The sequence below is a fragment of the Haliotis rubra genome, unplaced genomic scaffold (assembly GCF_003918875.1).
Source record: "Haliotis rubra isolate DU_JTF1 unplaced genomic scaffold, ASM391887v1 Scf1084, whole genome shotgun sequence".
In the NCBI taxonomy this organism is placed as follows: domain Eukaryota; kingdom Metazoa; phylum Mollusca; class Gastropoda; order Lepetellida; family Haliotidae; genus Haliotis; species Haliotis rubra.
The window spans coordinates 200,359-222,998 of NW_025764986.1; the positions used below are offsets into that span (position 1 = coordinate 200,359).

The 22,640-nt window shown below is 43.1% G+C and overlaps 1 long non-coding RNA gene across 1 annotated transcript in view; it reads right to left on the reverse strand.

The window, feature by feature from the left end:
• Positions 1-22,095, reverse strand: part of LOC124282015 — a 79,458-nt gene extending 57,363 nt beyond the window's left edge. Inside the window, exon 1 of the long non-coding RNA XR_006900038.1 lies at positions 21,815-22,095. This is a non-coding gene — a long non-coding RNA (uncharacterized LOC124282015). The remainder of the gene's footprint in view (positions 1-21,814) is intronic.
• Positions 22,096-22,640: the final 545 nt, after the last annotated feature.

The following is a 22,640-nucleotide window of genomic DNA, read 5'->3' on the forward strand; positions in this document are numbered from 1 at the left end:
GACTCTTATTATTTTTCATTGATTTAACTGCTTTAAGAATTTCACTGGTATTAATAGGCTTTTCCAGTTCAAATTTGTAACGGTTTTGGAAGGACAGGGGTGTTCATGTCTGATAACGTCTGTGCACCTTCATGGTCATCGATACAATCTTGTTCAGAAAATAAATCCTGATAAAAGGCCTTTTGTTTATCTAATATATGTTTTCCATCAGTGATGATTTCCCCTGTATCAGACATAAGACTGGTAATAGACTTACTAACAAAGTTTCTGTTTTCTACATTACAAAAATATTTAGATGGTTTTTCTCCTTCCTCATACCATTGAATCCTATTTCTGATTTGCAATCCTTTAATTTCCTGTTCTTTAATTTTTCAAATTCTAACTTATGCTTTGACAAGTCGGCAAGGAGGGTTTCATCAATGTTTTGCAAATTGCCACGTATCGTATCTTCTAGATATTATATTTTAGATTCTAATTCCAAAGTTTTTTCCTTTCTTTCTTTTTTCATGAAAGAACTGTACGAGATAGATTTGCCTCTAATATTCATTAACAAAGTTTCCAAAAATAGGCAATCATTTATGTTTAACTTTAAATCAATATCATCAATCTCACTGATTTCAGAATGAGCTGCATATTGTCTTTTGGTTGCCTCAATTTCATTTTCGACCATTTTAACATATTCATGATCTCGTAGAAGAGATGTGTTAAATTTCCAATAGCCCCTCCCTCTTGAGCTATTGTCAGAGGAGAAAGTTAAAGTAATGGTGGAGTGGTCCGATTTATACCCTGGTAAAATTGCAGTATCAACAGTTACATTTGATATATCTTGTGAGACCAGAAAAAAGTCCAGTCTAGTTTGCTGTTTTGGATTCTTTTTCCACCATGTGTACTTCCTCGCATCAGTATTATGGTCACGCCAAATGTCAACAAGATTAAATTCATCTATTTTCTCCATAATTATATTTCTAGCATTAGGGTTATTTACATGTTTATAGTTTTCTAGATCTATTGAAGGATCTATTACTAGGTTCCAGTCTCCACAAAGTGCCATCGATTCATTACCAAATTCGTCAATTGCACCAAATAGGGTGTTATAGAAAGCAGGGTCATCTTTGTTTGGCCCATATACATTCATTAAAGTCAGTCTCGTACCATCAACACTAAAAGGAGCTAAAAGGAGCTATGATGCTATTAATTCCCCACTCATTTCTCATGATGTCTTCATCTTTTTCAGAAATGTGGATATCCTGCAAACATATAATCGAGGCTTTACGTTTCCTCCATATATTCATAATTTCACGTCTCTTTTGTTTTTCAGCCAGACCCCTGCAGTTTGCTCAGACCATTTTAATTCTATTAACCATTATCAAAAAGGGTAGAAAATGTAGTGATCACAAAGCATGTCGACAACAAAGAAGACATCAATGTATACCCACTGAAATGTTTTTTACTTTTCCATACATAAAACACAAAAACCAAAGAAGAAGTATATAAAATAACATCGTGGCAGTCGTTTTATGATACACCACCCCAGTTAATATTGGTTGTGGAAATGCGCAAAGGTACGTAGTATTTTATCTCTACTTTCCCAGATAGATAGAATTCAATTATAGTGATCTATGTTTAATTCAAACACAATCCGAGAGTAGATCAACCCGAAGTAGACATCATTGGGCAAGGTTGAAGATAAACTAATGTCAACACATCGCTACTGCAGTATAGATCTACGTAAGGGGTTGATACAAATTTATAACATATTAGAAACGTGTTTAGAGTCAATAGACATCAATAGGAAGTATGTTCACACAGAAGTGACAGTCCATCGACGTATGATTCACGATCATAATATTCCATAATCAACATAACTCATTTTTTATGAACTCGTGCCTCAGGCTCAACATTAGAACAGTTTATCGAAAACGTGGCGGTAGTCTATCAAATTAAGTCCATATCGGCATTTGTCTCAGTATAGAGACAGTAAAATCAAAGAAAACGTATGCGTAACAAAGCATTTCCAAGACAAACCGGAAGTGAGTCAAGAGGAAGTAAACAACCTTGGCAAGAGTGAATACAGTTTCTACATACCCTTATGGAGTTACATATAGGGTTAATAAATCCTATAACAGATTAAACACGTATTTAGTACAGGCATCCTCAGAAAGAACACAAAGGTGATAGACCGTCAATGAATATTCCCACAGTCATAATGTTCCATAATCGGCTTAATGTACTTTTTTTACTCGGTCGACTATGGTTCACACATTTCCAAGAGTAAATATTAATATTCCATAAGTTTACGGTAATAATCCAAATAGAACTACACGTGGTAATGTCTCAGGCTCGACATAAAGCAATTTTAAAACGCCAGACGGTAGCTAGTCTATTAATTCACGTCCATCTCTACACATGTTTCAGTGTAAGGACAGGAAAATCAGAAGGGAAATTAAGCTTACCTGAGTATCTGAACTCCCAAGAAACACATATCCAAAAATAAGTAATATTGGAATGTCAACAACAAAAAAGACACATCAATTTCACATCCACTCATTCACGTGAACTCCGTGAAATCTACTCCGTACACTACTGTCGGCCTCTCAGACAGCCTTAATCAAGAATGGTAGATTCTAGTCCCTTGTTATCGCCATGTTATGGGAACTCAAATATTAAAAAGCACATTTCCAAGAGAATAATGTAATTTCTAAGATGCCTAGCGGTTAGAACAATCGAAAAAAACAAACATTATCAGACAATAAAGGTATAGTTTTTTGATGACGTAACAATTGAATGACGTTATCCCGTCACTGCGCCGTTCTAGTGTGCCCCCTCGTAATCGAACCATTTTACATTACGTCACAATGAAAGCGACGTCACGATGCATGTCAGTTGTCATCGCCTCGTACGGCCTCCTACAGTAAACTACACCGTTGCATCCCGTTTCTTGGTTTGCTGTTGCTTCTACCAAGTAATATCACTGGTGGAAACATTATGTTTATGGTTTACGACGGTTAAAATGTCTCAGTTCGTCTCACAAGTTTTCAGTGACACGGTAACGTTCGCAATGTTTACATTCCCACAATGCAATCGTGGAATGTCGGTTGACTACTCAACTTCCTCTGGATGTACTGATCTAAACTTACGTTGGTAGTAGAAATGCAACGTTCATATTGCCCCATATGGTTTATGTTAAAAACAATTGGGATTTAAAATAATTCAGAGAAGATATTTAATCCGAACGTAAACCGTCATCAAACTGTTATCATTTGCTTTTTTCTGGTAACGTTCGTCTTAACGTAGGGGGCAGACACATCAATAGAACAGCGCGCCAGTTAGCCCTGTGCGAGGATTCTTAATTTAGGTCACCGACACCGTCGTTTGTTTTCTGCCTTAAATTAATCGTAATTATCCGTAGAAAGTATTAAATTTGGCATCTTAGAAAAGAAATACAGTTCGCCCTACCACCATGTATAGTGTAATAAAACACACTTTCGCCCTGAACTATAATAGTTCGGGGCAAAAGTGTGCGTCTGAGTGCTTTAACGTTATAATAGTTCAGGGCGAAAGTGTGTTTTATTACACTATACATGGTGGTAGGGCGAAGTCTATTTCTTAAACAGTACACCGTCCGCAGTCCGTAAATTTCACAAGAACTTTGTGAACTTTACCGTCAGCATCTCCGGTACTGTATAATAATCCATTTTGTCGCCGCACTGGCAGTATCATGGCACATATTCCTCTTCAAACCCAAGTGTTTTCCAGGGTAAGTAATTATTTTTCCTGACTTGCAAGAAAACATCACTTCCCCGTACCACAATTTTAGTTTGGATTTGGTACGTTTTCCTTAGTTCGAAGGCCTTGGAAGCCAGTTTTCCACAAAATTTCTTGAGACACAGTGGTAAATCTGTTCTTATGGACATCTTCTTCTCCTGAAGAACGCTGTTCCGTCTATAGCTTGCCTCGAGAATCGTTTGACGGTCTGACATTTTCAAAAACTTGACAATGATCGGTTTCGGCTGACTGACCAACTTTCGCTGGTTGCCAGTCGGGGTAGTCGATGCATGTTCGCGAACTCGAGTTTGTCCGTTTGCAATACCCAGGTCCGAGAATAATGTTCTTGCGGCCTCTTCGGCATTCAGGCCGTCTTTAACTCCATAGATCAAAAGATTAGTTTTGCGTTGGTAGACTTCTTGCAGCAGAATTTTCTTTTCGAGGTCGTTTTTCCATCCATCAAATTCTTATCGAGTTTTCTGAATGTCACGCTTATTCGCCTCAATCTTTGAGGATTTGAATTCAACACTTTTTGCAGACCGCGACCACTCGCCTCGACATCGCCTACGGAAGTGGCGCCAGGTATACTTTCCCCATCACAGGTGGGCGAGAAATCGCGATTCAACCTGAGATAGATAAGTACCTCAACACCTATACAAAAAGAACACCTGAAACACGACCCCCAGGATAAGTACAGAATCAGCTGATCTACGGTTCGTGCGGACTAAACACGTTATAGGCAATTATCTGAGAGGCTGGCGGATGAACGTAGACCGGAACATAGACATCGACAACGTCAAACCCCTGATCGCTGGTAAAGTCAACGAGGAACTGACCGACCTGGGGGGCCTCAAATTCCAAATCACAGTGAAAATGACGCTTGATAAACGGGCCATTGAGCACGTTAAGCCTTACTTCAGGGGTAAACTAGAAGTCGCGACTCAACCCGAGACGACAGACGAGTCCATCGACACCTCACTTCAGCAAATATGAGAAAAACTGGAATGTTACACGCACAGGGGTTCCAGGTGGGCAGTGCACAAAATCGATAGGCTCTATCTGAACATAGCTAACTACATGCCATTCAGTGGTGGCGTACATAGACTTACCCCCCTACTATAAGAAAAAACATGCTACGGTCAACTTCAAAAACAGAGGTCACAACTGCATGAGGGTAGCGATCAGATCTGCCTTGTATCATACATTCAGACAGACTCTCCAGCTATCCCGAAGACGACGGACTCAACTGGGACGGCATAGACGAACCCACCCCCATATCTCAGGTCACCAAAATCAGAACAAAAAAAACCAGAACAGTAACATTGCCATCAACATCTTCGGGCACGAAGGCAACAAAACTATCGTGCACAGGATCAGCCCAGTGACTGAGGGTCGTATTACGATCAATATATTTATGATCCAGTGAGGTGACAAGTACCACTACGCCTGGATAAAACACTTCAGTAGGCTGCTGTACGACCAATCGGCGCATGGCAGGAAAAAATACTTCTGCAAACGGTGCCTGCATGGCTTCACCCGGGCTGACTCACTGGAATCACACCGGGAGGATATCCTAGGCGTGGGGCAGATGGCCATACGAGCCGACATGCCCAAAGAAGGAGCGACAACGTCCTAAAATTCAACAACCACAAGAAACAAATGCCAGTACCTCATATCATCTACACCAACTTCGAAGCCCTCATCAAGCATGTTGACACTACCATACGGTCAACAGATGAAAGTTTCACGTGCAAAACACGGGAGCATGAGGTACGTGAGGTTCGGGTACGTGGTTGTCCGGTGTGATGGGAAAAGGAACGCTCCCGTGGTGTGCAGAGGTCCCGACGCGGAAGTTTCTCATATCTTTACAACAGGAAGAGAAAACCATCAGGAAAAGGCTGTATACTATCGCTTCCATGCATATGACCCAAGCCGACCGGCTAGCTCACGACGGCAGCACTCACTGCCACATGTGTGACTTACCCCGGGACGGTGATTCGGTGAGAGATCACTGTCACATCACCGGTGAGTACAGAGGAGCAGCCCACAACGCGTGCAACGTCAAACTCAAAATCAACCCTAAAACAATCAACATCCCAGTGGTCTTTCACAACCTGAAAGGGCATCCCCAACAACATGGAGAGATACATCTCCTTCTCCCTGAACGGCCTGAGGTTCATCGACTCAGTTCAGTTCCTGCTGTCATCTCTCGACAGTTTGGTCAAGGCCAACGATACCTTCCATATCACCAACCGAGATTTGACCCCTGCTGATGAGGAAGGGCATGTACCCATACGAGTACATGGACAGCTGGGCCAAGTTCGACGAGACCCGACTGCCCCCAATCGACCGATTCTACGGCAACCTGACCGACTCGACCATCACCCAGGACGATTATGACACGCCCAGAACGTGTGGGAGAAACTGGGCTGTAAGAATTTGGGCGACTACCACGACCTGTACTTGAAAACGGACGTGCTCCTGCTAGCCGACGTGTTTGAGACTTCAGAACGATGTGTCTGAAACAGTATCAACTCGACCCTGCATGGTACTACACCAGCCCCGGTCTATTGTGGGATGAGCTGCTGAAGAAAACCGGGAGTCAAGCTGGAATTGCTCACCGATTATGACATGCACCTGTTCATCGAGAAAGGCTTACGAGGAGGGATCTCCATGGCCTCCAAACGGTACGCAAGAGCCAACAACAAGTACGTGGAAGGCTACGATTCTAGCAAGCCCACCACCCATATCCTCTACCTCGACGCCAATAACCTGTACGGCTGGGCCATGAGCCCGTATCTACCCGCCGGGGGGTTCGAGTGGGTGCCTGAGATAAACGTCATGAGCATACCACCGGATTTGGGGAAGGGTTACATCCTCTAAGTGGACTTGGAATACCCAGCATCATTGCACGCTGCCCACAACGGCTACCCCCTAGCTCCCGAACGACTGATGATCAAGCAAGACTGGATGTCCGACTACCAACTGAACTTGCTGGGGGGGTAATAAGCCAGCTAATGTTGAAAAACTTGTACCCAACTTGATGAACAAGACCAAGTTCATCGTGGACTATCGCAACCTGCACCTGTACCTGTCGCTGGGTATGACATTGACTAAAATTGACAGGGTGCTCAAGTTCAACGAAAGCCCCTGCATGGAGCCCTACATCAGAATGAACACGAACCTGCGAAAGCTGGCCACCAGTGACTTCGAGAAGAACCTCTACAGGCTCATGAACAACTCGGTGTTCGGCAAGACGATGGAGAATTTGCGAAAATGCATGACAGTGAAGCTAGTCCAGTCGAAAGAGGAAGACAAGCTCAGGAAACTGATAGCCAGCCTGGCATACCATCGGAGCAAGATATTCACCGACGATCTGGTGGCCCTGCACATGAGTAAGGGCCACATCAAATTCAAATGGCCCGTCTACGTGGGGATGAGCATCCTTGACCTCTCCAAGCACCTGAGGTACGCCTTTTACTACAACGAGCTCAAGAAACAGTACGGCGACAGGTGTGAAGTGCTGTACACGGACACGGATTCCCTGCTGATGGAGATTAGAACCGAGGACGTGTACGAGGACATGAAGAAACACATGCATATGTACGACACCAGAGACTGCCATGCACAGCCAAGTCAACAAAAAGGTCCTTGGCAAGATCAAGGACGAGTGTGCCGGCATGCCGATCAAAGTACAAAGGAGTACGAAGGCTTGAGGCCCAAGATGTACTCCATCCTAAAAGCCGACAAGGGTGAGATCAGGAAGGCGAAGGGGGTCAAGAAGTATGTGGTGAAACAACACAGCAGACACGCACCTTCAGGCACCTGCACCTTCAGGCACCAGATGAACATGCTGAGAAGCGACGGGCACAGGATATACGGACTGACGATAAACAAGTCATCCCTGTCGCCAATGGACACAAAGCATTGGATAGCCATCGACGGGATCAACACGTACGCGTACGGCCACGAGAAAATTGAACCAAAAACATAGACGTATGTATACGATGTCCCGGAACCAGAAGAGGCTTGAGGATATTTTCTACAGCCCGAAAAGGAGCTAGCGCCATACACAAGCTTGCCAAAATGGTGACAGCATCACCAGACGAGGCCAAAGCATGGCTGGATAAACAAACTCTGTGGCAGATCTACCTACCAGCACCATGCTACGTGCCTAGAAGAAAGTTTGATGTGTCGACGCCCAATAGCGTCCACCAGGCTGACCTGTTCCTACCCCACGACAGGGTCAGACGTAAGACATACAGGTACGCCCTGACCGTCGTTGACGTGACCAGCCGCTACAAAGAAGCTGAAGCCTTGACCGTGAAAGATTCGGACCAAGTAGCCAACACCCTCGAACGTATATACAAGCGCAGCCTGCTGACATGGCCCACCGAGCTACAAGTCGACCCTGGACGGGAGTTCATGGGTGCCGTGTCACAACTGCTAGCCAAGCACGGTGTCCAAGTCAGGTGTGGCACGGCCGGGGCCCATCGCAGCCAAGCCTTAGTCGAGAGATTCAACCGGACTTTGGCCGAGCACATATTTGGGCATCAGTACTCAATAGAGATGGGAATGGTCGCGCGGCTACCTCACATGGTGTCGGCTATCAACCACGAAGTCACTCGTCTCACCGACAAGAAACCGGCCGATGCCATCAAGCTGAAATCAGTGGTGGCTGAGTCGGGTGCACCGTCACGTGGGAAGGAGAAACCCGATAGGGTCCTCGTGAGGTAACGGAAAGGAGCCACCAAAAATTACAGCATAGATAAAGTGGACATCAAAGCCGACGAGCTGATTTTGTACTACTTGAACTACGGGCCCGCCGAGAGGGTTCGTCAGGGAGGAGTCGCCGATCATAATAATAATAATAATGTGTCCATTTATATAGCGCCAAACTCCACACTAGGTATGCTCATAGCGCTAACAATCAAGGCCATTATTACCCCGGACCCAAGCTGCCTGTTAGACGCTAGAAGGTTATAGTCATATGACCCATTTTCCTGCTGGGTGAACAGGGGCAATTTTGAACAAACTCACGTAAGGTGAGACCACATGTATCACATGTGCTTCGTTGTGCGGCAGGACTCAAGTCCTAGAAACTCTCAGGAGTCAAGCTGCCAAACACCGTCCCCCATCCAAGGACTCTCCGAGCTCAACGCTGCTTAACTTCACCGATTTGTGACCTGAGCTTTAAGCACAGGACCACGTGCCACCACATCATACCTCACGTAACGATGTTGCCACCCAAAAAATAAAAACGCTTAGCAATGCTAAGCACCTGGTAAGCCACAGGTTGGTCAGTCTTCAGCACAAGCTTGGCATGCTTTATTTCGGCGAGCTGTTTCTTCACATGTTCCTGTTCTAGTTTGCAAGGAATCACGTCGTTATCTCTCAAGCACTCCTCAAACGAATCCCTGTCCTTGCAGTGGAATAAGGCCACCCATCGCGTCTGTTCCCTGAGGTCTTTCAAGATCGAGTTGAATTTCTGCGTCAGTACCCAAATGCTGTGTTTTGCGTGCCTGATGGAGAAGGCTACGTACGATAGCATATCTCTCTTTTTTGTTATCTCTTTGATAGCGCTGCAGTCGTCCAGGATGAACAGTGTAGGCTCCCATTTGAATTTCCTGTGGTAAGCCTTCAGCCAGTCCCTGGGTCGACTTTGTGCACATCCGGGTCCGTCATCACCCAAGGCCTCTCCGTGTACGTCCTTTTTATGTGCAGGGTAGGGCACATTATAACGATGTTATCGAAGGTGCCCCGAAGTACCCCTCCAGCATATCCAGCACGAAAACGCAGTGCAGGTTGCGGGGCAGATCAATAAATTGCCTGCACGAATCTCCCATTATCTATATTAAGCTGTGCATCCATAATCATGTACAGGTATAATTTCAACTCGCCTGCGGGTTGAGCCTTCTTGGTGATCTGGATAGTTATCCCCTCGCTGCCGTTTTCGATGTGACGCCCGCTGCCGTGTAGCCTGCTGTCGTCCGTGGATCACATGTCCAACCACAGCACGTACTTGGTGGTCAGGACGAAGGATGGATCCAGGTCCTTGGCGTCATTGTTGGCTTCAGGTGGGTGCCGGGTTGGTAGCTTCGTTATCTCGTCCCACTGTTGGTGTGCCCTCATGCCTAGGCTGAACAGTTGGTTGGGCATGCCCTCGATGGTCACTTCCACCTTCGTGATCTCGGGGTTGAAAAACTTCTCGCTGTCCCTTCGGAACGGCTCGTAATCCTCCAAGGGGACGATCAGGATGCCTTTCATCAATCGTGCCGGCACGTTCAGTTGATGTTCCACAGAGTCTCGCTCTTGTCCCGTAATATCGTTCTTTGTCGCAGGACCCTATCGTACAGGATGGCCACCTTCCTCGAGTACTAGTTTCGAGGCCTGGTAGAATGGTGCGTGCCCCGGGAGCAACTCAAAGTCGAGTGGCATGCTTCAGCGCCGGCCTTTTCACCCGCCGGTAGCTTGTCGAGCTGGTCCTGCGTGAAGCCGTACCCCATGCGCAACCTAGTAGACTTACTGATACCTTGGTGCACATCGTTGACGTGTTTGCCCTCGTTTTTCCAGAGCTCCGTGTAGGAGTAGTACACATCGCTGTTGTCGATGCTCAGCACCTCGTTGCCGCTGATCTTGATGGCGGTTTTCTTGACGATGGAACGGCCGACATTCCGCCATAGATTATGGCGGTGCATGACCTAAACTTTCCCCAAACATGGTCCAAGATCTGCAAGCTACCCGGGCCGAACTCAGCAGTGGTGAAGGCAATGTCTCGGACAGCATAGAAAAACTGTTGGGTATGTACTAGAACAAACCCTTGCCTGGGTTCGAATTTACTGTTCGGGCTGGACAAGGCCATGCAAACCATTCGCGGATCCATTGTGGACAACACGGCCAAACTGGACGCGATCGATGAGGATATCGCCCGTGAAAAAAACAAGCTCAGTCAGGTCCAAGATGATGAGTCTCTCATAACCATCATCGAAAAACGATTGCGGAACCTGGAAGAGGAAAGGTCGACCCGACTGGAAGCTGCGTTCTTCCGAGAACAGCTTCGATCCCAGATCAACCTCGTGCGGGAAACCATCGATCGAGTCCTCCACCAGGACACCGCACGTTGGCCGACAGGATCCGAATCCTGTTCCAAGAGCAGGGGATCACTATCGCCAGTGTTCTGAAGGCACTGGACTTCATCATATCGACCCTGGTCGTATCACTGACAGGGGGTGGAGGTACACCACCATCCCCAGTGGCCACGTCGGTTGTGGTTGTGGTTGCTGAACACGCTGTCGAAAACTGTCACATGGCTTGTACCAAACCTGTGGGCGTTCATTGTCGCCGTGGCCGGGCTGTTGTACGTGGCCGCTAAGGAATTTTTAACCAGATGAGGCACAAGCCGACCGCAATCCCCCCGACCACCAGCGCTGTTTTACGATCGAGGTGTCCCTTGTTTTCAGTCACATCGTGTGGTGGAAGGGGCTGTGGGGGTTGGGGTCGAACCCTGGGCTCCGGGGTTGATGCCACTATGCTAGTATGCGTTGGTGGTGTGATGGTTGTGACGTTGATGCCCGGGTTGACACCCAACTTCTGGTCGGCCGTGGCAATGACTATCTCATTGTTGTAGCCCACCACTTTGTTGATTCTCAGTTGCATGTCGCTCGGAGCCATGTACAGGCGCGAGGCGAACACGTAGTCGACTTTCGATCAGGCGTATTGCAATGTGTCTTGGTATCTTTGGATGGCACTTGGCAAATAGACCGATGGCATCCTCGACGTTGGCCACGAACTGTTTCTGCGAGTCGTAAGCAGTCCTGGTGCCCACGATACTGGAACGCGTTTGTGCCTGCACACCCACCAGCGCCCACAGGTACGTTCGAATCGAGTCGTTCAGACATATGGTGCCGGCACGAGTGAACCCTTTCGACGTGTCCAGCATAAACTTTTTCCAGTCATCCGCAGGCCCCTGCTCGAACCTCCTGACTCGGTAATCCTTGCTGTCATCGAAAGCCATGTAACGGTCATCCCACTCGTTCGTCGTGAGGTAATGATACAACTTGTAACCCCAATCTTTCACCTTTTTGCTGGCTTCCACGAGGGGCATGTTGTCAACGATAGGGATACCAAACCCATGGTTTGGCCTTGGCAAACGCCAATCGGACGTCTTCGGGTCTAGTTCGAACTTGTTGCAAACACGTTCGTAGGCCCGTCAATCGTACGGGTTGTTTACTGCGTCACATGCCTTGTCCTGTGGGAGGGGGATTTCTTTGAGGATACGCCTGACCTGGTAGTACACGTGAAACTTGAACACAGACCTACTCAGCACATCACGCGGAGTGTCGCTCAACGTCAAGCCACACCCAGTCGTTGCACACCACACGGCGAAGTTGAGTTCATCACGTTCATCACCAAAAGCCTGAACTTTTCGAACACATCGATGAACTGGGCTCTGAAATGCAGCCCAGCCACGTTGACCACGATCTTCATGTGTGTGAAATCGCTCTTGGGGTAAAAGTGCATGTTGAAATGTTATATAATATATAATATTATCTCGATATGTACGTGACACTCCCGGGAATAACGATCGGCGAGGCCGTTCAGCTCGAAGTCACACTCTGCGATATCACCTCGATGGACCAACATCAACAACAAGCTGTTCGTCAGTTGCATCCGCAACTACATAACCGACGGCTACTACAGCATATGTTCGCTAAGCGACGAGGTCTTCAAACCGGTGGGGGCCGAACTCAAGATGAATGACTCAAACGGCACAGTGGTGTTGGCCAACAACGGAGCAAACGCCTTGAGGCTCGGCCGACCATTGGCCAGGATGCTCGGGCTGTTGCCGGATGAAATAAAACCATCAACCACTGTCACTGGTACGAAGTTACCCGACCTAGTCCCGTACCGCAAGCTGAGCGTTCATCTCGGTCAGCTGACGGATAACATTCAGGCCAAATGCCCTTCCACGCTGCTAGAGCCATACCTGTGAAAACGGAGAAGTACAATGACGGCAGAACCGAGTCGTTTTCATCACGGCAGTACAAAAGACTAATGCGGGGTACCATCCCGGAGTTGGCAATATCAATATTAGCTATAAAACATAATCCTGTGAATATAGGATACCTCAGCGTGACACTGCACATACGATAATGACTACCGCTCAAGGACCAGGGATGGCTATGCAGGTGAAAAAATGTGCCAATATAGGGATCTCCGACCTTGGGGACACGAGCGGATTCGACGACCCTCGAGTAGAGGGTAAACTGTACGCCTTTCGGTATAAAGAAAATACTTAACCACTCTGAGATTTTTTAAATAAATAACACTGAGTACACTAAATAACACTGATGTATTTACGATGTTTAGGATTAGAACTACTGCAACATGATGTAATGAATTTCTTTAAATCTTACTATTTTCTAAAAGTTTGGCCCTTTTGACTTAACCCCTTGGAGTGCCACAGGGACATATATCTCCTTCCCCTTCAACCCTCACTTTTAAGTCGAATAAAAATCACAATATCCCACGCACGCAAATACACTTCACAGCTTCGAATTCTGAAGGAAATTTCCTGTTTCCTGATATCATGCACTACTATTTTAGACAAAGCTCAAGTGCTGAAAATGACCTTTCAAAATAGTACGAAATCGCGATTCACAGCTATATTTGCTGTACGTTTTGAAAAGTGAAAATCGGATAATTACTGGCAGTATTGAATTTCAAAAATAACATATTCGTGATCACTGATATCAGTTCTACATGAAATCGCTAATGATAATTCTGAAACGTTGCCGATGAACCTAGAATTGGTTGGGATGTTTTTGAAAATACACTTACACGAACGCTGAAGTGCGCTTTCCGCCATATTGGATGGTGTGTTTACAAATTCATGTTTTGCAAAGGCCGATGTTGAGATGCCTATCAAATCTGGTATACTATATTCAGCTTCGAAAAATGCATCACGGAATTCCCCATACATTTTAGACTCAAACTGCAACTGGTCTTTGCCACCAATACCAACTGTCTACATAAAATGAGACGAAACATATTGGGTGTGAAAATGAACGCTGTGCTCGAAAGACTGCGCTTGGTTGAAACGTAAACAAAGACAAATTCTGATTTTACACTGCGTAGCATTTTCCGAAACTTTCCAACTTTCATCCATCTATTCATTGCTTGCAATGGCTCAAGACCTTTGGAATATGGGACACTATAGATAGATACAACGCAATGATTTGGTAATTCATAAGAAATTGTCAAAGTTTCCGTGCAGCGTGACTCCATGACTGACACAAAATCACGCAGAACGACAACTGTAATTATCAGTGAAAACGATAAAAATATATAACAATACACAGATTGTCAGAATCATTCTGATTACTTACATGTCATATTTATGTACAAACGATCCCTGAATCAATGGAAGGGTCCTCGCAAAATCCTGTGCACACTTGTCAGCAAGGCCGCCATTTTGTAAAAAGTCAGTCATCGGTAGTGATGTCATATGTCAACATTGTTGTACATATTAGGCAATTTCTTTGAGGTGAAGGTCGGTTGAACAAGAGCAAACACAATCGCCCTATCCTTCGATTACACTGTCAGTATTAAGATGTATATTTTGCATATAGTTCAGATACCTTTTCATGAAACTGACTTCAGTATCTACATTTAGCCTTGTTCAATATCATATAATACGTGCATATAGGGTTTACGGTGTTTTATTCTTTGAAAGTTTCAGAAGATCAAACGTAGCCATAACTGCAACTACCTTAGTTCCTATGATGTACAATATTCAATGCATTTGGACTAATATTGCAGTTTTATATAAACAGAATAATGAACGGCAATTTAATTCAACCTTATAAAGTATAACTGATGATATTTAATGAAAATGATGTATATATGTTATGAAATGTATATGCACACATATTTAAAGGAAATGTCTGGTCATTGTATATTGTTGTGTCTTTTTACAGCAAACAATGATGGATATTGATTGGCCAGGTGCGCGTTTGTCGGAAACGTTTTATGATTCATTATCATTGTTTTCGATAATATAATCAATTCATATTCGATTTAAAAATATTGTGATGACAGGATATCCAACCCTAACTATATTTATATGAAAATTGTTTAAAAATATATAAAACATGTCACGTCTTAATTTGGACAAATCTTACATCCATATTCTAATATATAGTACGTACTAGTTCCATATATAAAAAGCTATCATTTTGCATTTTCATTGCATACTTATGAAGAGACATAGCTACATAATCATAAACAAAGAAAATTCTTATCCTAAACAAAATATTCGGGTGTTGTGAAATGTTATTTTTCATTTACGTTAAATTGATGCAAACCAGGTGCGTGTTTTGCTCACAATATGATACACAGTCAGATCGTCAAATTGTTGATATAATCAGGACACTATTTAAATGGAAAAATCAGTCATTTTATGTTTTGCCTAAAGAGTGTTAAATTCTGATATAGAAGCCCAGACTTTTTCACACAATTAATGGAAATTAGGTGAGATATCTACTAATCAGCATAACAATGTCGTCTTTTTCCGAAGTCACAAAATGCATAAAACAAGCAATGACGTCAACTAAAATGTTGTATTATTTTCAGCAGCTTCATTACATTTGAGTGAGTGAGTGAGTGAGTTATTATTTAACGTCACATCGGCAATATTTCAGCCATATCGTGACGAGAACATTTTACATTGTAATAGAATATATATAGTTATTATAAAAACCTGCCGACGAAGGACAGTAAAAATACTAGATAATCACAGATATCAATATAAAACTAGCGATCAAAGCTAAAATATTCCAATTAAAGAAGACAATACAATGTATCATTACATCTGAAGATATGGCTAGTATTCTGGTAATAATGATGCAAAATTAGTCAAATTACATCTACACAAACAGGAGAATATGGGAATCTAAGAACTAACTTATATATCGGATTGGGCCATCCAAATCGCTATTATGTGCTTTCACATGTAGTACGTTGTCATCTTTTCTTATAAATTGTGAAACTACCAAAGCGTATCCGCTCACATTGGGGAACTTTGAATTTGAATATTTTTGTTCACCGTGAACAAAAAATAACGAACATATTGTGTCCATATCCACAACAAATTCTCTCCATGTGATCTGAGTTACATTGACCTAATGTTAAGCATAACAGAGTTATGCCCCCTTATCATTATACGTGTATGACCTCTCTGTCGTTGTTTGACGTCATATAAGAAAATCCACTTTTGACATTTATTGCAAGTCATTTTTAATGTTGAGCATATAATGTTATGCATAAGCACATAAACCCAATTCATATACACTTACGACGTTCAGATATCAGGCTGTATTTTCTTCGCTCACACTTTCCATAAAGATGCCAAATTAAAAATTTTGTCGCACAGTGCTATTATCGGTGCGCGATAAAAAGCGGAGAAATTTACTGTTTTTTAACGCATAACAAAAATTTGGACAACATTCAGCAAGGTATATTTTTCAAACCACCGAGGTAGTTGCACGTATATTCATACCAACGGATAGGAAATTTAATATGCATTTTTCGAGTTGAATATGAAATATATGTTATGTAATAGGCGTTTCAATATGGGCCTTTAAAGTCAATGTCTCTTATATTGCAATAAAGCAATGATCATCTCAGGTTATCTCAAACACTGAACTGCAAATTTGGCTATAGATCTAAGTGTAGATCTAGTAAGATTAAAGACTGCCATATGACTAGTTTAGCATGAGAAAACTAACTTTAAACGTTAAAGTGTAAACTGTAAGTGGAGCACAAATTAAAAGTCCATGCCTCCCTGGCACAAATCCACTCACTTAAAATTATCATCAAAGTACAATAACTTGAAAAATCTGTAAGTGTAAGATAAAGCACGACTCCGAGGTTATGGTTGGGAAAGTAAGACCCTCGACCATCAGGTGGAGAGAAGTAAGACTGAGAGCGCGTTACTTCTCCCCACCCTCCGGTCTCGGGTCTTACTTTCCCAACCATAACCTCGGAGTCTTGCTTTATTATACATATAAACCGTCAATGATGGATAATTATTATCGGTGGCGATACATTATTATCGGTGGATGGAGGCAACGTAAAGGGAAGCAACTCTAAGTTTGTTTTCCGATACAAGGAAGTGGGCCCACATTCGAAAATAAAGCAGCTATGTATTATTAAACAAGTATAACCAGGTATTGCTAGGAGTATAAATTCAAAAAGTTGTGTATTTCTTGAAATAAACGACTGATGGAAATGTTTTAAGATGAAAACACAATCAAAAGTCAGGGTTGAAACCCCGCGAAACTTGTCAGATTCAGACCTCATGAATATTAATGAGACAAGCCTCCGTCGTGTCATTGGAGAAGCTGTGAGCCAGGCGACGTTCTATTGGCCCAAATAATAGACCTTCGTGGTTCAGGTCAAAGGTAAGTCTAATTTGCATACCACTGTTCCCGTAGATTTTTACTACGAAGTTATCACTCGGTAAATACTTTCAGGTCTCTGATGGAAAATTATTTCCATCACAGTAATGAGTTTTCATTTACTGTTGTTCTTGTTTCATTATATTCATTATTGTTTCATTTCCCTCAGCATGATTTAAGTGATAATCCTGCATATGGACACACTCACTAAAATCAACCTGATGACGTGTCTAAGAAATTCAACATGTGCGAATACATTCTTGTTCATTGAGGGGAAATTAAAGTTGTTTTAGTTGAATTTCATGCAGTTTGTGTTATATTATAAAAACCAAAAGGCATTTACAGAATACCATGATAAAAAAAGCAAGTTTCTAAATGTGGGCCCACTTATTTTCGGCTCCTATAACAGGTGCTGAAGTGGGCCCACATTTTGGAATGACATTATTTCCGTTATATTATAAAAACAAAAGGGCATTACAGAATACACTGATAAAAAAGCAAGTTTCTAAAATGTGGGCCCACTTGTTTCGGCTCCTATAACAGGCGCTGAAGTGGGCCCACATTTTGGAATGACATTATTGCCACTGTATGCACAATATATATGGATGGAAATAATGATGCTACAAAATACTTCCCGATATATTAACGTTTACAATATCTCATTACTTCGTTCAGTAATTTCAAACTTACCGTGTTGGCACAAGTGGAGCCAAAACAGCAAATACGAAACTAAAGCGCTCAACTCCTAATGCGGGAAACATGCTCAGAGTTACTTCCCTTCATCCAGCGATAATAATGTTTCGCCGTTGGGAAAGTAAGACCCTCGACCATCAGGTGGAGAGAAGTAAGACTGAGAGCGTGTTACTTCTCCCCACCCTCCGGTCTCGGGTCTTACTTTCCCAACCATAACCTCGGAGTCTTGCTTTATTATACATATAAACCGTCAATGATGGATAATTAGATGATCATGTAATGAAGTCTACATAACAGTAACTGAAGTGCTAGTAAAATCATTTGAACTGACTGACTGACTGACTGAGTTTAGTTTTACGCCTCTTTTAGCAATATTCCAGCAATATCACGGCGGGGGACACCAGAAATGGGCTTAACAATTGTGCCCATGTGGGGAATCGAACCCGGGCCTTCGGCGTGACGAGCCAACGCTTTCACCACTAGGCTAACCCACCGCCCCAATTCATTTGAATGACAGTAGGCCTAACTATAAATAGATAATTCAACCCTAGCTCTTTGTCGGCCCTGTGGCCAAGAGGGAGAGCATACGCTTATGAATTTCAGAGATGCGGTTCTAATCCTGATAGGGAAAACATTTGCATCTTTAAGTTGATCTTTGACGATATTTTTCAATTGATTTCAAGTACTAACATATCATCTGAATTTGAATGTTGATGTTAATATAGAGTTAGGAAAAAGTAAAACTTGGGAAGAGGTCTTACTTACAAAAAGTAAAACCAGTGAATAGGTCTTACTTACAAAAAGTAAAACCAGGGAATAGGTCTAACTTACGAAAAGTAAAACCTGGGAGCAAACAAAAACCTCAAATGCGGTTATTCCGGGAAAAGAAGCCATGTCTAATATATAGTGAGAAGCAGCCTTCAGGTTTATATCTGTGACTATCACTTAACACTTGAACCTAACACTATCCGACATAGGTAGTAAAGTCATTGAACTTCTTTGGCACTTTCCCAGTTCTACTGCTCCTGGTCGTCATTGTACAAGGTGTTGGCAGAGCCTGCTCAGTCCTTGATGATGTTGGTGTCGACGATGATGGAGTTTCAGTTGACAACGGTGTTGTTACTGGTTGAAACACTGGAGCATTCACTGCAGAATCACTGAACTGTTGATTTCTCTGATGGAGGTTTCAAGAATACAGATGCTTGTTTGTCTGTCATTCTCTCAGCCGTTTTCTTAACATGTTGACGATTACGGCGCACAACCACTTTGTCTGTTTCAACTTCATAGTTTCTCTCATACAGTCTTTTGGTTACCACACCTTTCTGCCCCACTTTACTGTTCGTAGTGAATGGCTTCATCCTAACCACGTCTCCTTCATCCAGAGGTTTCAAGTCCTTCGCAGGCTTGTCATAATTTGACTTGTTTCTTTTGCTTAGCCAACAGTTTCTGTCTCTCATCTGCAATACCAGTGGTTCTAGGCTTGAGAAGGTTTGAACTTGTAGGGAGTAACGTTTTACAACGTCGGTTCGTGAGACGTTGAGCTGGACTGGATCCTACTCCTCGAGTCGGTGTTCTGGTAGTCTAACACTGCAAGATATTGGTCATTACCGCTGTCTTTGGCTTTACGTAGCAGTCCTTTTGCCGTCTTCACAGCTGATTCTGCCTTGCCATTGGCTCTGCTGTTGTAAGGGCTAGACGTGAGATATTCAATGTCCCAATCAACAATGAATTTATGTAATTCATCAGACTTGAACTGCGGACCATTATCGCTGATGACTTTCATCTTCTTTATCACTGTTTGAGATTTTGTGTCCTTCAGACAGTCAATTTCCCAGAAATTACTGAAATAATCCACTTTGATCAGATAGTTTCTGTTCTCAAGAGTGAAGATATCAGCTCCAACTTTCTGATATAGTCTTTCTGGCATTTCAGAAGGTTGTAAGGTTTCTTTATGCTGATCAACTTGATATTTGCAGCACGACTCACACGTTTCGATGTACTGTTTGATTTCATCTGACATGTGTGGCCAGTATAGACAGTCTCTAGCTCGACGAAGACAGCCTTCAATTCCTATGTGAGAGGTATGTATTCTTGTTTTCATGAGAGTCCTTAAACTGTGTGGTATGATCAGACATTCTCCACGAAACAACAGACCATTTTGCAGGGAAATTTCGTCTCTACAGTTGAAATATGGATCCAGTTCCATGGGCAGAGTGTTCTTATCTTTGGGGCCAACCATTTAGGACGACATGTTCCAGTTTCTGCAGCACGTCATCCTTTTCTGCTTCCTGACGGATTTGAGAAAGTCTCTAATCAGTTATCAGTAAGAATTTTGCCATGTTCACACATGAGAATTCTTCATCCTTGTTCTCATCTGAGGGTAGATGTGCTCTTGAAAGGGTGTCTGATAAGACAACCTCTGTACCCTTCCTGTACATCACAGTCACAACATATTGCTGCATTGCCAATATCATGGCTTGTAGACGTCTTGGTGCCTTATGCAAGGGTTTGCTTGTGATTGACTCTAGAGGACAATGATCATTCTGTACCAGCACTTTACGTCCAAATGTGTAAGTATGGAACTTGCACCACCCAAAGACCACAGAGAGCAGTTCTTTTTCTATCTGTGCATATAGGTTTGTTGTTCTGCAGCAACACCACTGCAAGACCGAATGAGCTTGCGTCGCTCTGTAATGTCAGCTCTTGTTTCTCATTGTAGTAGACCAAAACTGGTGCCGGAGAGATCAAGTTCTTCACTTCCGTGAAAGCAGTTTCATGTTCAGTAGACCAGGTCCACTCAGCATCTTTGTGTGTAAGATCACGAATTGGTTTCATGATACCGGACATCTTGGGAAGAAACCTTGCAAGATAGTTCATGAACCCTGAGAATCTCTGTACATCCTCCACATTCTGAGGACGAGGCATATCTATCACAGCCTTGACCTTCTCAGGGTCAACTTTAAGTCCATTGCCCGTTTTCACATGACCAAGAAAAGTCACTTCTTTCCTACACAGTCTCAGTTTTTCTTTCTTCAATCTGATGCCCAATTCTCGACATCTCTCCAACAGTGCATGAATGTTTTGATGATGATCAATATCTGCCTCAATTTTGTTCCTGCCTCTTCCTTAGATGAGAATATCATAATATAATTCTAGATATCTTATATCATTAGCGATTTCCTGTAAAACTGATATCAGTGATCATGAATGTTATTTTTGAAATTCAATACTCCCAGTAATTATCCGATTTTCACATTTCAAAACATACAGCAAATACGCTGTGAATCGCGATTTCGTACTGTGTCAAAAATGGCGACATTTTCGATGAAGCCTATTTTGAAAGGTCATTTTCAGCTCTTGAGCTTTGTCTAAAATTATAGTGGATGGTAGCAATAAACGGGAAATTTCCCGCAGAATTCGTAACTGTGAAGTGTATTTGTGTGTATGGGATATTTTGATTTTTATTGGACCTCAAATTGAGGCCGAAGGGGAAGGACATATATGTCCCTGTGGCACACAGGGGGGCAAGCGATGCACGCTTGCCCTCACAAAATACTCATAAGGGAGTAATCATTATATTGCAACAGCACCCAGGGGGTTAAGTCTATGGCCCTTTTGACTTTCTGTTGGGCCTTTTGACTTTCCTTTGGCCCTTTTGACTTTTTCAATTTTTGCCCTTTTGTCCTTTGACCGGTTCCCCACTAAAATAACATGCAAGTCTATGAGAATTTTGCCGACTGGCGAATACTTATGTCCCGTGACTGTAGGCTAAAGGTAGTCTTAGCGCTACAGGGTGTTTTGTGCAACGGCACCCTGATTTTAATGTTACAGTGAAAAGTGCTACTGAGATATTGAAAGGAAAAGCACTCTTTTAATGACAGTGAAGTTAGCCTTACCTAATGTTCGTAAATAATATTTCGCCGCTGTTCGGGGTGGATCTTCCTGTAATCAGCTTGTCTCCGGAACAAATAGTCACTTATTGCGGCATCTGTTTTATCCTCAATATTGAATCACAGACGTAGTATGATACACTAAGAAAGTGCTCTAATTCACAACTGTGTCAGAATATACTAAATAATCAAGGAAATACAAATAATTTCACAATAAATCCAAGTTAACTCCACAGGCCAACATATTTTGAAGAAATAGAAATAAACTTTCGGGCTCCGTCCGTGCTCCAAACCCGATCGCAGGTAAATGTGATCAAGCTGCGATGGCACTATTACCAAACCGCACTGTATCGAAACAGCTAACATAATGTATGGGCGAAAACGGACTTTTATCGGGGATAAGTTTCGTTAGCAAAACAGCACCACATTTATAATGTGGTGTAGCAGACATACTGTGGATCTACAACATCTTCCCACAACCCTCTCCCCCCCCCTCCCCTGAACCTACTGAATCAAATGCTTTCTGAGAATTTTGTCCATACCGATGTTCCGCTGTTTTGCGGTGTGCCATATCTACTGGCTAGCGACCAGTTATCGCCGCGCAATATTTGTACAAACAAAAATGGTGAGCTGGGCCCCGTCTCGCATATCGCAATATACGAGCCGGTACATAGTCTGGTAGGATGGGTACAGCATTCAAGTCCCGTGGAAGTTTTATGGTGAAAGCAAGACATTGTGTTTTTTGTATTCATCAGACATGCTAGTTAAATAAAAAGTTTGGTTCCAAGTTGAAATATGGTGCAAATAGTACGTTTGAGCACTGTACAAAGTG